Source organism: Pongo pygmaeus, chromosome 19, assembly GCF_028885625.2.
Source record: "Pongo pygmaeus isolate AG05252 chromosome 19, NHGRI_mPonPyg2-v2.0_pri, whole genome shotgun sequence".
NCBI lineage: Eukaryota > Metazoa > Chordata > Mammalia > Primates > Hominidae > Pongo > Pongo pygmaeus.
In genome coordinates this window covers 8,578,432-8,592,528 of record NC_072392.2, presented here as the reverse complement: position 1 = coordinate 8,592,528, position 14,097 = coordinate 8,578,432, and positions in this window count along the sequence as shown.

Genomic DNA, 14,097 nt, shown 5'->3' with positions numbered 1-14,097 from the left:
GGGAAGGAATCCACTTCCAAGCTCCTTCAGGTTGCTGACATAATCCAATTCCTGAAGCTCTAGGGCTAAGGTCCTCATTTCCTTGTTGGCTGTCAGCCAGGAGCCCCTCTGCTCTTAGAGGCCAACAGCATTCCTCATTGCACGGCCTCTTCCATCTTCAAAGCCAGCAACAGCATGTGGAGTCCCTGTCAGGCTTTGAATCTGACTCTCCTCCAATACCAGCTACAGAAATTATCTGCTTTCAGAGGGCTCCTGCAATTAAATTAGACTCACCCAGATAATCTCCTCCTTTTGCCCCAATACCAGAGGGTGAAGGTCATGGGAACTGTCTTAAAACTCTTCCTACCACACTGATGGAGAAAGGGTGTCAAAACAGCTTGTGAAGGAAAAAGGGGAGGGGGAGAAAAGGGACTATGACAAGGATGGGAAAAAATATATATTTTAGGCTGGGCATGGTGGCTCATGCCTGTAATCCCAGCAGTTCCAGAGGCCAAGGTGGGTGGATGGCTTGAACCCAGGAGTTCAAGACTAGCCTGGGCAACATAGCAAGACCCTGTCTTTACAAAAACTATTTAAAAATTAGCAGGGCACTGTGGCTCTTGCCTGTAGTCCCACCCACTCAAAAGGATCGCTTGATCCTGGGAGGTTGAGGCTGCTGTGAGCCGCAATCACACCACTGCACTCCAGCCTGGGTAACAGAGCAAGACCCTGTCTCAAAAAAAAATTCTTTCAGATGTGCACCTGAGCTAACATTTACTAGTGATAGTTTTATCAAGACAGGTTTCTACTGGGATTATAGATCTCTAGGGAGTCAATAAATGGGCTTCAGACTGGGAATCACCTAATTTTTTATGAAACTTTTATATATAAGCATATGTGGATTTTTCATGGCTGAGGCGGGTAAGGATGGAGGTGGGGCAAAAGAAACTCTACAGCTTTCAGCCAATTCTCCCAGAAATCTTAACCCAACAAGGTTAGGAACTACTGCTTTTTAAAATAATTAACAGGCCGGGCGCAGTGGCTCACGCCTGTAATCCCAGCACTTTGGGAGGCCGAGGCGGGCAGATCACGAGGTCAGGAGATCGAGACCATCCTGGCTAACACGGTGAAACCCTGTCTCTACTAAAAACACAAAAAATTAGCCGGGTGTGGTGGCAAGCACCTGTAGCCCCAGCAACTTGGGAGGCTGAGGCAGGAGGATCACTTGAAACTGGGAGGTGGAGGTTGCAGTGAGCCGAGATCATGCCATTGCACTCCAGCCTGGGCAACAGAGCGAAACTCTGTCTCAAAAAAACAATAATAATAATAATAATAAACAGCTTTATTGATATATAATTTGCATATTGTATAATTCATTCATTTAAAGTGTACAGTCCATGGTTTTTAGCATATTTACAGAATTGTTCAACTCTCAACACATTTGTGGAACATTTTCGTCACCGCCCAAAAAGTTCCATTAGTAGACCCAATAGTTAATCTCATTTCCTCCCAACCCCCCAGCCCCATTCATCTACCTTCTGTTTCTATGGATTTGCCTGTTCTAGATATTTCACATGAATGGGGTCATACAATCTATGATCTTTTTCTTTTTTTTTTTTTGAGACGGAGTCTCACTCTGTCGCCCAGGCTGAAGTGCAGTGGCATGATCTCTGCTCACTGCAAGCTCCGCCTCCCGGGTTCACACCATTCTCCTGCCTCAGCCTCCCGAGTAGCTGGGACTACAGGCGCCCACCACCACACCCAGCTAAGTTTTTGTATTTTTAGTAGAGATGAGGTTTCACTGTGTTAGCCAGGATGGTCTCGATCTCCCGACCTCGTGATCCGCCTGCCTTGGCCTCCCAAAGTGCTGGGATTACAGGCGTGAGCCACCGCACCTGGCCCAATCTATGATCTTTTATGTTTGGCTTAGCATGTTTTCACTTAGCATAATGTTTTCAAGGTTCGTGTGTGATATCTACAACATGTATCAGTACATGAGTTCTTTTTAGGGCTGAATACTATTCCATTGTATGGATATACGGTAGTATATTTTGTTGATCCAATAATCAGTGGATGGACATTTGTGTAGTTTCTGCTTTCTGCCTTTGGTGAATAAGGCTGCTATGAACATTCTTACACAAGTTTTTGTGTGAACATAGGTTTTCATTTCACTCTAGGTGTAAACACCTAGAAGTGGAATCAATTGGTCCTACGGTAATTCTATGTTTAACCTTTTGAGGAACTGCCAGACTGGATTTTAGATACGTCAGGAGCATTTCTATTTCAGGGATTAATGGCAAAGTAGTACAAAGGAAGATCAGCCTGGCAGCCCGGTGCAGTGGTTCACGCCTGTAATCCCAGCACTTTGGGAGGCTGAGGTGGGCGGATCACGAGGTCAGGAGATCGAGACCATCCTGGCTAACACGGTAAAACCTTGTCTCTACTAAAAATACAAAAATTAGCCAGATGTGGTGGTGGGCGCCTATAATCCCAGCTACTCGGGAGGCTGAGGCAGGAGAATCGCTTGAACCCAGGAGGTAAAGGTTGCAGTGAGCTGAGATCACACCACTGCACTCCAGCCTGGGCAATAGAGAGAGACTCTGTCTCAAAACAAATTAAATAAATAAATAAATAAATTGATGAATACAATCCCCAATTATAGCTGCCAGTCTTCATGGGAGAGGAGCCTTGACCACGCATTAGAGACCAGGCAGCCATCTCAGCCCAACCCATAATTCACTGTATGAGGCGACAGTTTGCCTCAGAGCCCCCATATGCACCATCCCCCCTTCCCACCTCAGGCTCACGTCCTCCACCCTCACACCTGGACCTCAGAACCCTCTGGGAATCAACAAATAATGGTTCTGGCCGGGCGCGGTGGCTCATGCTTGTAATCCCAGCACCTTGGGAGGCCAAGGCGGGCGGATCATGAGGTCAGGAGATCGAGACCATCCTGGCTAACACGGTGAAACCCCGTCTCTACTAAAAATACAAAAAAATTAGCCAGGCGTGGTGGCAGGCACCTGTAGTCCCAGCTACTCGGGAGGCTGAGGTAGGAGAATGGCGTGAATCCGGGAGGCAGAGCTTGCAGTCAGCCGAGATTGCGCCATTGCACTCCAGCCTGGGCAACATAGCAAGATTCCATCTCAAAAAAATAATAATAATAATGGTTCTATCGAGTGCCTCCTATATGCAAGCACCAAGCAAAGCAGAGGGAACGAAGTAGTAAACAACTAATCTGAGTCCTGCCTCTTGGAGCTTTTGGCCTCTTGGGAAAGAGAGACATTCCACCCCTAGATATAAATAGCTACATCATTAAATAATCATCACTGCACTGGCTGTTAGGAAGTTCTGGTGCTAGGGGATCCTATGAGGGAAGGAGGTGGGGAACCAGCCAGGTCTTTTTGAGGCAGCAAGGTAAGGTTTAGCAAGAGACTTGAAGAATGAATACATGTTATTTTTGTTTTGTTTCGTTTCTGCCAGACAATGGCAAGGAGGAGGAGAAAGAGAGGGTGTCACAGTGTCCTAACACAAAATGGGAAGAGGCTGGGTCTGGAAAGGGTGGGCCAAAGGTCAGGGTAGCTGGAATGAAGAGGGCGAGGGTGAGAACAGAGGCAGGCAGGGGCTAGATCATGTGAGACCTTTCAGGGAGGCCTTTTCCAGGATTTTGGCTTTTATTCTAAGGGGACTGGAGAGCACTGAGGGTTTTTTTCTTTTCTTTTTTCTTTTTTTTTTTTTTGACAGAGTCTCACTCACTCTTGTCACCCAAGCTGGAGTGCAGTGGTGGGATCACAGCTCAGTGCAGCCTCAACTTCCCAAGCTCAGGTGATCCTCCCACCTCAGCCTCCTTACTAGCTGAGATTACAGGCACACGCACCACACCCAGCTAATTTTCTGTATTTTTAAAGTACAGAAAGAGTTTCACCATGTTGGCCAGGGTGATCTCGAACTCCTGGCCTCAAGCGATTCCACCTTGCACCAAGACCCACCTCAGCCTCCCAAAATGCTAGGATTATAGGCAGAAGCCACTGCTCCTGGCAGCACTGAGACTTTACTAAAAGAAAAAAAAAAAAGAATAAGAGACCAAAGATTGAGCTCTGGGTAGGAGTTTGTTTATTTGTTTTCTGTTTTATACTGCTAGGCTTGGAAACCCAATATGGCACAGAATCTAGGATCTGGGGAATGAGGTTTGGAGGAGAGGAAAGGGAATAGATCTTTACATCTGGAGAAAAAAAAAAGACAAAATAAAACTCACAAACTTTCTCTGTCCCAAATTAGAAAGGCAAGTGAGTGATGCTGGTGAGATCTGGGCTGATCAATCAGCGTGTTGTGGGCACCTGCCTTGGGCCCTGTCCCGCTGTTTGATGTCAGGTGAGGTGTCCGATTCAGGATGATGGCATCCAGTTGTCCTAGCAGAAGCGAGGTCTGCACTGCTGTCAGCAGGCTATACTGCATATCAGTTTTAAGCCGGGGAGGAGTATGATCAGGTTTGCTCTTGGAAAAGATGGCTCTAGCTCCTTCGTGGAGAATGGACTGGATAGGGGTCAAGAATAGGAGGAGGCCAGAATGAATGCAGGAAGACCATCTTGTTAAAGGATAAGTTTCTTAAAGTTAAGTTATGACTGCCATATACATATAAACATAAATGGAGATGTCACAAAGATTTTATCTAACTCGCCGGGCGTGGTGGCTCATGCCTGTAATCCCAACACTTTGGGAGGCCGAGGCAGGCCAATCACCCGAAGTCCGGAGTTCAAGACCAGGCTGGTCAATGTGGTGAAACCCCATCTCTACTAAAAATATTAAAAAATTACCTGGGCGTGGGGACACACGCCTGTAATCCCGGCTACTGGGGAGGTTGAGGCAGGAGAATCGCTTGAACCTAGGAGGCAAAGGTTGCAGTAAGCTGAGATCACGCCACTGCATGCTAGCCTAGATGACAAAGAAAGACTCTGTCTCAAAAGAAAAAAAAGAAAAAAAGATTTTATCTAACTCATTAGTTGAGATAAGCAGTATGACATAAAACTGCATTCAAAGAAGAATCCACAGAACAGAGACATATATGCACAATCAGGAATGTAGAAACTAATTTGCTAATAGATACAAAAATGTTGTCTTCTACAGGGCAGAAATCACTTGCTACGTAAGTTAACTCTTGTCTCAACAGAGTTCAGAGTTGCAAAATGGTAAAAAGAAAAACAAAAAGAAAGGCACAGATCCCTATAGAATCAACCCCCGAAAGGTCTTCTAGAGACAACATCATGGAAAGGAAACCCAGTAATATTTTCAGCCACTTCAAAGCCATTTGCAAACTTCCCTGACAATCTGAGGCCGTGGTCCAGCCAAATTTGGGCTTGTGACTTGTGCACAGGAACACTCTGTGAAACAGATCCTGGTGGGTGCTGTGGTTGAATTGGGGTGGTGGAGTCCAAAGATTTCCCTCACTCCTGGACAAGCAGATCCAGAGATACCACAAGAATCCTGGGACTCTTCAGAATCCAGTTTGAAAACTTATGGACCCGGTATTTCTCAGGTTCCTTCCTGCTTAGCATTCTATGTTACCTGAACTTTCTAGTCCCTAAATCTTACTCTCAATTATTTCTATTATTTAAGTACCACCTCCTGCTCATATTTAGATATCTTTAAATGTTAAGGATTAATTGCGCAATTTTTAAGAGGCAATCTAGCATAGCAGTTTTAAACACATACTCTTGGAATCAGTCTGAACTCTGACCTTGGGCAAGTCTCTTAATCTCTGTGTGCCTCTATATCCTCATCTGTAAAATGGACAGATTCATAGTTCACAGGGTTGCTTTGAGGACTAACTCAATTAATATGTGTGTATATCATTTAGAACAGAACCTGGAATAAGAAATGTATTAAGTATTTTTATTGCTGTGATTCTACTGGTTGAATGAAGCCACAAGCCATCATTCTGGCTCACTGTGCTCACCGGAAGCCTGCTGGTTGGCTGAACTCATGATACCAGTCTCTCATCAAAATTGGGATCCTTGGCCAGACACAGTGGCTCACAGCTGTAATCCCAGCATTTTGGGAGGCAGAGGCAAGTGGGTCACCTGAGGTCAGGAGTTCAAGACCAGCCTGGCCAACATGGTGAAACCCCATCTCTACTAAAAACACAAAAATTAGCCAGGTGTGGTGGTTCACGCCTGTAATCTCAGCTATTAGGGAGGCTGAGGCAGGAGAATCGCTGGAACCCAGGAAGCAGAGGTTACAGTGAACCAAGATCACGTCACTGCACTCCAGCACGGGCAATAGAGTGAGACCCTATCTCCAAAAAAAAAAAAAAAAAAATTGGGATCCTTGATCCTTAACTAATCAACAAGCACCAAGTGTGAATACAGACAGGAAGAATCAGCCAGCCTCTGAGAACCTTCAAGATCATCATCATCACATACTTATTCAATGTCCACAGTGCCCACTGTGTGGTGTGGGAGGCTCGAGTGGGGCTGCTGAAGACAGTGGATGCCTCCCAATCACGCTGCCCACACCATCCTTGGGGAGGGAATTAGAGACTCTGGAGGCTGTAGTAAAACCAGGAGCTCCTCGTGGCCTCTTCCTTCCCGAGGCAGCAAATGTGATGAAGGGACAGGTTAAAGGCTGTTCTCACGCCAAGTTTTTACCCAGTCTTCTCTCTTTCCCTGCAAATTTGTCCTGCATGTCCCTTCTCAGGCTTTGCTCAGGCCCCTAATCTCAGACGATTGAGGGCGGGTTAGAGGAAGGTCCTCCAGGGGAGGTATCTGTGGATTTAAATATATTGATGACAATAATAATCACAATAACAAATCTTGTATAGCACGTACCAAGAGTTTTTTTGCTCTTCAAGAGATGCAGCTGAGAGGTGACAGCATGCTGGCAGCCCTCGCAGCCCTGGCTCCCTCTGGGCACCTCCTCAGCCTCGGAGCCCACTGTGGCCGTGCTTGAGGAGCCCTTCAGCCCGCCGCCGCACTGTGGGAGCCCCTTTCTGGGCTGGCCGAGGCCGGAGCCGGCTCCCTCAGCTTGCGGGAAGGTGTGGAGGGAGAGGCGCAGGCGGGAACTGGGGCTGCGCGCCTGCCAACTAGAGTTCCGGGTGGGCGTGGGCTTGGCGGGCCCCGCACCCGGAGCGGCCGGCCGGCCCCACCGGCCCCGGCAGTGAAGAGCTTAGCATCCGGGCAAGCAGCTGCGGAGGGTGTGCCGGGTACCCCAGCAGTGCCGGCCCACCGCGCTACCCTCGATTTCTCGCGGGCCTTAGCTGCCTCCCCGCGGGGCAGAGCTCGGGACCTGCAGCCCACCATGCCTGAACCTCCCCACAGCCACCATGGGCTCCTGCGCGGCCGAGCCTCCCCGACGACTGCCACCCCCTGCTCCACAGCGCCCGGTCCCATCCGCCGCCCAAGGGCTGAGGAGTGCAGGCACACGGCGCCTGACTGGCAGGCAGCTCCAGCCGTGGCCCCAGTGCGGGATCCACTGGGTGAAGCTAGTTGGGCTCTTGAGTCTAGTGGGGACTTGGAGAACCTTTATGTCTAGCTAAGGGATTGTAAATACACCAATCAGCACTCCGTATCTAGCTCAAGGTTTGTAAACACACCAATCAGCACCCTGTGTCTAGCTCAGGGTTTGTGGATGCACCAATCGGCACTCTGTATCTAGCTCAAGGTTTGTAAATGCACCAATCAGCACTCTGTGTCTAGCTCAGGATTTGTAAATACACCAATCAGCAGTCTGTATCTAGGTAATCTAGTCCAGCTGTGGAGAACTTTTGCGTCTAGCTCAGGGATTGTAAACACACCAATCAGCACCCTGTCAAAACGGACCAATCAGCACCCTGTCAAAACGGACCAATCAGCTCTCTGTAAGACAGACCAATCAACTCTCTGTAAAACGGACCAATCAGCAGGATATGGGTGGGGCCAGATAAGAGAATAAAAACAGGCTGCCAGAGCTCACTGTTGTAGCCTGCTATGGTTCTTTTCTCTGTTTTGGCAGTGTTGTTATTTGGTTGTTTGCTCTTTGGGGACACACAGCCTCAATCAGCTGTAACACGTGAAGGTCTGCAGCTTTGCTCCAGACTTTCATTGAAACCATGAACCCATCAGGAGAGATGAACAACTCCCGACACGCCTTCTTAAGAGCTGTGATATTCCACGAGAGTGTGCAGCTTCACTCCTGAACCAGTGAGACCACGAAACCACCAGACGGGAAAAACTCCGAGAACATCTGAACATGAGAAGGATCAAACTCCAGACACGCTGCCTTTAAGAACTGTAACACTCGCTGCGAGGGTTTATGGCTTCATTCTTGAAGTCAGTGAGACCAAGAACTCACCAATTCGGGACATAGGTTAACTCCCTTCTTCATGAGTGTGGGGTGGACTTAGTGATTCACTGATAATATTAGAACATGTCAGAAGCGAAGGTGTGCAACTTCCACGACTAGGTCGTAAAAGGCCTTGTGGCTTCCTCCTTGCTCTGTTCCTGGGTTCTTCAAATCTGAGGAAAGCCAAATGCCATGCTCTCATATGAGGGCACTTAAGCAGCCTTGTGGAGAAGACCACATGGTGAAAAACTGAGACCTGTCGCCAACAGCCAGGTGAGTGGTGTTTTTTTTGTTTGTTTGTTTTTATGAGACGGAGTCTTGCCCCCGTTGCCCAGGCTGGAGTGCAGTGGTGCAATCTCGGTTCACTGCAAGCTCCACCTCCTGGGTTCACGCCATTCTTCTGTCTCAGCCTCCTGAGTAGCTGGGACGGCAGGCGCCCGCCACCATTCCTGGCTAATATTTTGTATTTTTGGTAGAGACGGGGTTTCACCACGTGGGCCGGGCTGGTCTTGAACTCCTGACCTCAGGTGATCCGCTGGCCTCGGCCTCCCAAAGTGCTGGGATTACAGGCGTGAGCCACTGCGCCGGGCCGAGAGTGAATCTTGGAAATGCACTCTTGTACTTCAGATAAACCATCAGATGATGGAGGCCCTGGGGAAAGCATACTGACTGTATTTTATGATGGACCTGGAGCCAGAACCACGCAGCTGAGCGTCTCCCAGATTTCCGACCCTCAGAAACCATGTGAGATTGACCGGACGTGGTGGCTCACACCTATAATCCCAACACTCTGGGAGGCTGAGGCGGTGGATCACCTGAGGTCAGGAGTTAAAGACCACCCTGGCCAACGTGGTGAAACCCCATCTCTACTAAAAATACAAAAATTAGCCAGGTGTGGTGGCAGGTGCCTGTAATCCCAGCTACTCAGGAGGCTGAGGCAGGAGAATCGCTTGAACCTGGGAGGTGGAGGTTGCAGTGGGCCAAGACCATGCCGCTGCACTCCAGCCTATGCAACAGGGAGACTGCATCTCAAAAAAGAAAAGCATGTGAGATAATAATCTTATTTTAAGCTCCTACATTTGAGGTTACTTGTTATGCAGTAGATTAGTCTTCTAGGGCTGCCATTACAAAATAGCACACAGACTGGGTGGCTTAAACACCAGAAGCTTATTTTCTGACAGTTCTGGAGGCTGGAAATCCAGAGTCAAGGTGTTGGCAGGTTTGGTTTCTCCTGAAGCCTGTCTCCTCGGCTTGCAGATGGCAGCCTTCTCACTGTATCCTCACATGGCCCTTTCTCTGCGCGCACACACCCGGTGTCTCTCTCTTTTCTTATAAGGGCACCAGTCACTGGATTAGGGCCCCATCTTTATGACCTCAGTTAACCCCAACCTTCTTAAAGGTTCTGTCTCTAAATAGTCACATGAAGTTAGGGCTTCAACATACAAGTTTTGGGGAGCACACAGTCTTATCTGTAACAATGACAAATGGTTAGATTTTTTTCCTTTATTTTTTTCCCAGTGACTTGAAAATAAGTTCTAGACATCATGATTCTTCACCTATAAGTACTTCAGCATGTTTCTTCTAACAGTGACACCTGTCATAGTCAGCTGGGAGGTTGGGATGTCCAAGATTAAGGTGCTGGTGAAGTGGGTTTAACTCTGAGGCCTCTTCCTGGCTTGTCGGTGGCTGTCATCTTGTAGTATGCTTGGAGAGAGGAAGATTTAATGTCCCTTCATCTTTTGATAAGGGCACTAATTCTGTCCTGGGGGCCCCACTGTCATGACCTAATTTAAACCGAATTACTTCCCAAGGGCCCACCTCCAAATACCATCACATTGGAGGTTAGGCCTTCAACACATGAATTTGGGAGGTGGGAAGACACAAACTTTCAGTTCATGCCAACACCCAGGAAAATTATTTCAACTTATTGGGAATTACAACATCCACAAATTTCAATACTGATTAAATAATATTTAATATACAGTTCGTGTTGGAATTTCCCCAGTTGTCCCCAAAGTGCCCTAATGGCTCCCCACTTCATTCAGAGTAAGAGCCAAAGTCCTAACAAAGGCCACAAGACCTTCCACGATGGCTTCTCTGATCGCATTTCCTACCCTCCCGCTTGTTCTCTCCAGCCTCATGGGCCTCCTCCGCATTCCTCCGATGTGTGAGGAACACTCCCAGCTCACAGTCCTTGCACTTTCTGTTCCCTGTGCACAGAATGCTCTCTCACCTCCTTAAAGTCTTGGCTCAAATGGCTGAGATGTCAACTTCTCAGTGGAGTGGCTACCCTTTGTAAAATTCCAATCCTTACCCCACTACACCCATCTTTTTGCCCTGTGCATTTTCTCTATCAACATATCCTCTTCTAACATACTGCATAATTTACTTGCCGATTTTGTTTAATGTCTGTTTCCATTATTAGAATGTAAGCTCCATGGCTGGGCGTGGTGACTCATGCCTGTAATCCCAGCACTTTGGGAGGCCGAGGCAGATGGATCACGAGGTCAGGAGATCGAGACTGTCCCGGCTAACACGGTGAAACCGCGTCTCTACTAAAAACAGAAAAAAGTAGCCGGGCGTGGTTGCGGGCACCTGTAGTCCGAGCTACTCGGGAGGCTGAGGCAGGAGAATGGCGTGAACCCGGGAGGCGGAGCTTGCAGTGAGCCAAGATCAGGCCACTGCATTCCAGCCTGGGTGAGAGAGTGAGACTCCATCTCAAAAAAAAAAAAAAAAAAAACACACACACACACACACACACACAACGTAAGCTCCATGAGAGCAGGGTTTCTTCTTGTTGGCTGCACTATCCCCACTGCCTAGAATGGTGCTTGGTACAAACATCAATTGTTCGTAGGATAGATGGAGGGAGAGAATGAGCGATTTAGGAAAAATGCCTCCCATGGATCTTAGCAAAGGGCTACTGGGTGATGTAATGGTAATGCACCCCTGCTGGAGAAGCTGAACACATCTTGGGGAGACCCAGACAAGATAAGGCGAGCCTTGTTAGCCAGACAGGGGCTAAGGGGCAAAGGTGTGTGGTGGATATCTCACCCCTGCCACGGGGATTACTTGTGCTATGGGTCACATCTTATCCCATATTCCCTCTCATTTCTAAACATCTTTGTACTCTCTCTTATTATTATTGATTGATTGATTGATTGATTTAAATCGAGACAGAGTCTCACTATGTTGCCTAGCCTGGACTCGAACTCCTGGGCTCAAGTGATCCTCCTACCTCAGGCTCCCTAGTAGCTGGGAGTACAGGTGTACATCCCCATGCCTGGCTTTATGCTCTCCTTTAAGGAAGACTTAATATTAATAAATGCCATCATATATCATGCTTACCATGTGACAGGCACAGTGCCAGATGCTTTTAAACTAATGTCTTATTTAATCTTCTTAATGATCTTACACGGCAAGTATTACCATAAATCTCATTTCATAGATGATACAGAAGTTTAGCTTTTAAAATTAATATTGAATTTATTGAAATTACAATTCAAAATCGTAGCTCTTCTTTAAGCTTCAGCTTTCTAATCTTATCCTGTTGATGTCCAACATATTTTACCTATCACTTTTAAAAGGCTTTTGGATGTGTGGTTCCAATTATAAGGTTAAATTTCTTTTAAAGATTTAAAATTACATTGAGACACTTATTGTGTTCCGTTTCCTTTTATGTATTTTAATGGCCTGACTTAAAACCTTTTCAAGTATTTAAATTTAGATTATTCATGCGATAAATTAAACTTGCAAATACGACAACCTTAGGGTTCTCTTAAATGTTCCAATACTATATATACGCTTAGGAAGTTTTTAGTCTAAAGTCATAAGTCTGAATCAATTAAATACTTATTAATTTTCAACTGGAATTTTGAGATTTTTGCTCTAAATAGGCTAAATTCTATTAAGCATTATATATACATAAATATGCCTAGATTCTTTTACATGAAAACATTAATATCATGATTCCCTTCAACTTTCTATACTTAATTTTAAACCCTCCTGGGGTTAAAAGATTCTCACCAAGGAAAATGTAATATCATTTCCACTTTTGGGGGTGCCTTCTCCACTCTCCTGAGATTACGTAACAACCACTCTGCCTTACCTATCTTGCTGTGTCAATGACCCCATAATTCAAAAAAAGTGCCACGTAGACCAGGACACCTAGATTTAAGTTGTATGTTACACCCCTACCCAGGACGCTCTACCACCTGATTTGATTTTGCTCATCTTTGGTTTTTCAAACTGGTAAAGTTGTTTATGTCTATCACTAAAGATCTTTGAACGAGATGGAATCCAACATTCTTTCAAATTCTCTCTCTTTAGACTTCACAAGTCTTAGAGATAATAAAATGATCTCTGAAGAAATCATGGCTTAGGAATGAGCTGTTTTTCATCTACTGGAGGAACTTCAGACATCTGTCAGCCATAGGAACAGACTTGGGAGTCATTAGTTCCTTCCTAGGTTTGTGACACCCTGTACTTCCAGAGTTCAAGGTCAACCAGCTCTTAGGGCAGTAAATAGGGAGACTTTCTGCAGGAGTCCTGTTTGGATTCTCTCCTGCCTTAAAGTATAAAAGTCACACAGATGGGACCAGGAAGACAGAAAAGCTACCATCTACAATTAGATATGCTCTGGAAGGCATGTCGGAGCGCCTGAGTCATTCATCATCTCTTTTGAATTACAAACCTGGGGTCGCGCACAGTGGCACGCACCTGTAATCCCAGCACTTTGGGAGGCCAAGGCAGCGGATCACTTGAAGTCAAGAGTTTGAGACCAGCCTCGTCAACATAGTGAAACTCTGTCTCTACTAAAAATACAAAAATTAGGCAGGCGTGGTGGCGCACACCTGTAATCCTAGCTACTTGGGAGACTGAGGCAGGAGAATCACTTGAACCCAGGAGGCGGAGGTTGTAGTGAGCCAAGATCGTCTGGGTGACAGAGCCAGACTCCATCTCAAAAAACAAACAACCTGGTTATGCTGGTATAGGAGGTGACATTGTTTTTTGTTTTTTGACGGAGTCTGGCTCTGTCTCCAGGCTAGAGTGCAGTGACGCAATCTCAGCTCACCGCAACCTCTGCCTCCCGGTTCAAGAGAGTCTCCTGCCTCAGCCTCCCGAGTAGCTGGGACTACAGGCGTGTGTCACCATGCCCAGCTAATTTTTATATTTTTAGTAGAGATGGAGTTTCACCATGTTGGCCAGGATGGTCTCGATCTTTTGACCTCATGATCCGCTGACCTCGGCCTCCCAAAGTGCTGGGATTATAGGCATGAGCCACCGCGCATGGCCTTGTTCCCATTTTTAATTAATTAACTCATTATTGTTTATATATTATGAATAATGTCATTGTCTTCAAGAAGCTCACCATCTACCAAGGAGACATACCAGCCAGGGCTCCAGGCTGAATGTAACCTACATTGTGGGAAGAGTTGATAAAGTGCAGTGGGAATCAGGAGAGGGAGGGGTGGTGGCAAGCTGATGGAATGTCATCAGAGAAGGCTTAAGGAAGGGGACGTTTGATATCCAATTGTGTTTGCCGAATACCTATTGTATGCCAGGCACTACTGCGAGAGGAATTTAGGGATGAACAAGAAACGAAAAAATTAAACAAGTTAATTTGAGGTTGTGAGGAGTTAGTGTTGATTGTGATCTTGCCATGGGCAGACATTATTCTAAGAGCTTTTCATAGATTGACTCACTTAATTCTCCCAGTCCTTCTGTGAGGCTGGAGACCATTATTATTCCCATTTTGTAGGTGAGGAGTCTGTTTCAATTATCTATTGCTACAGAACAATC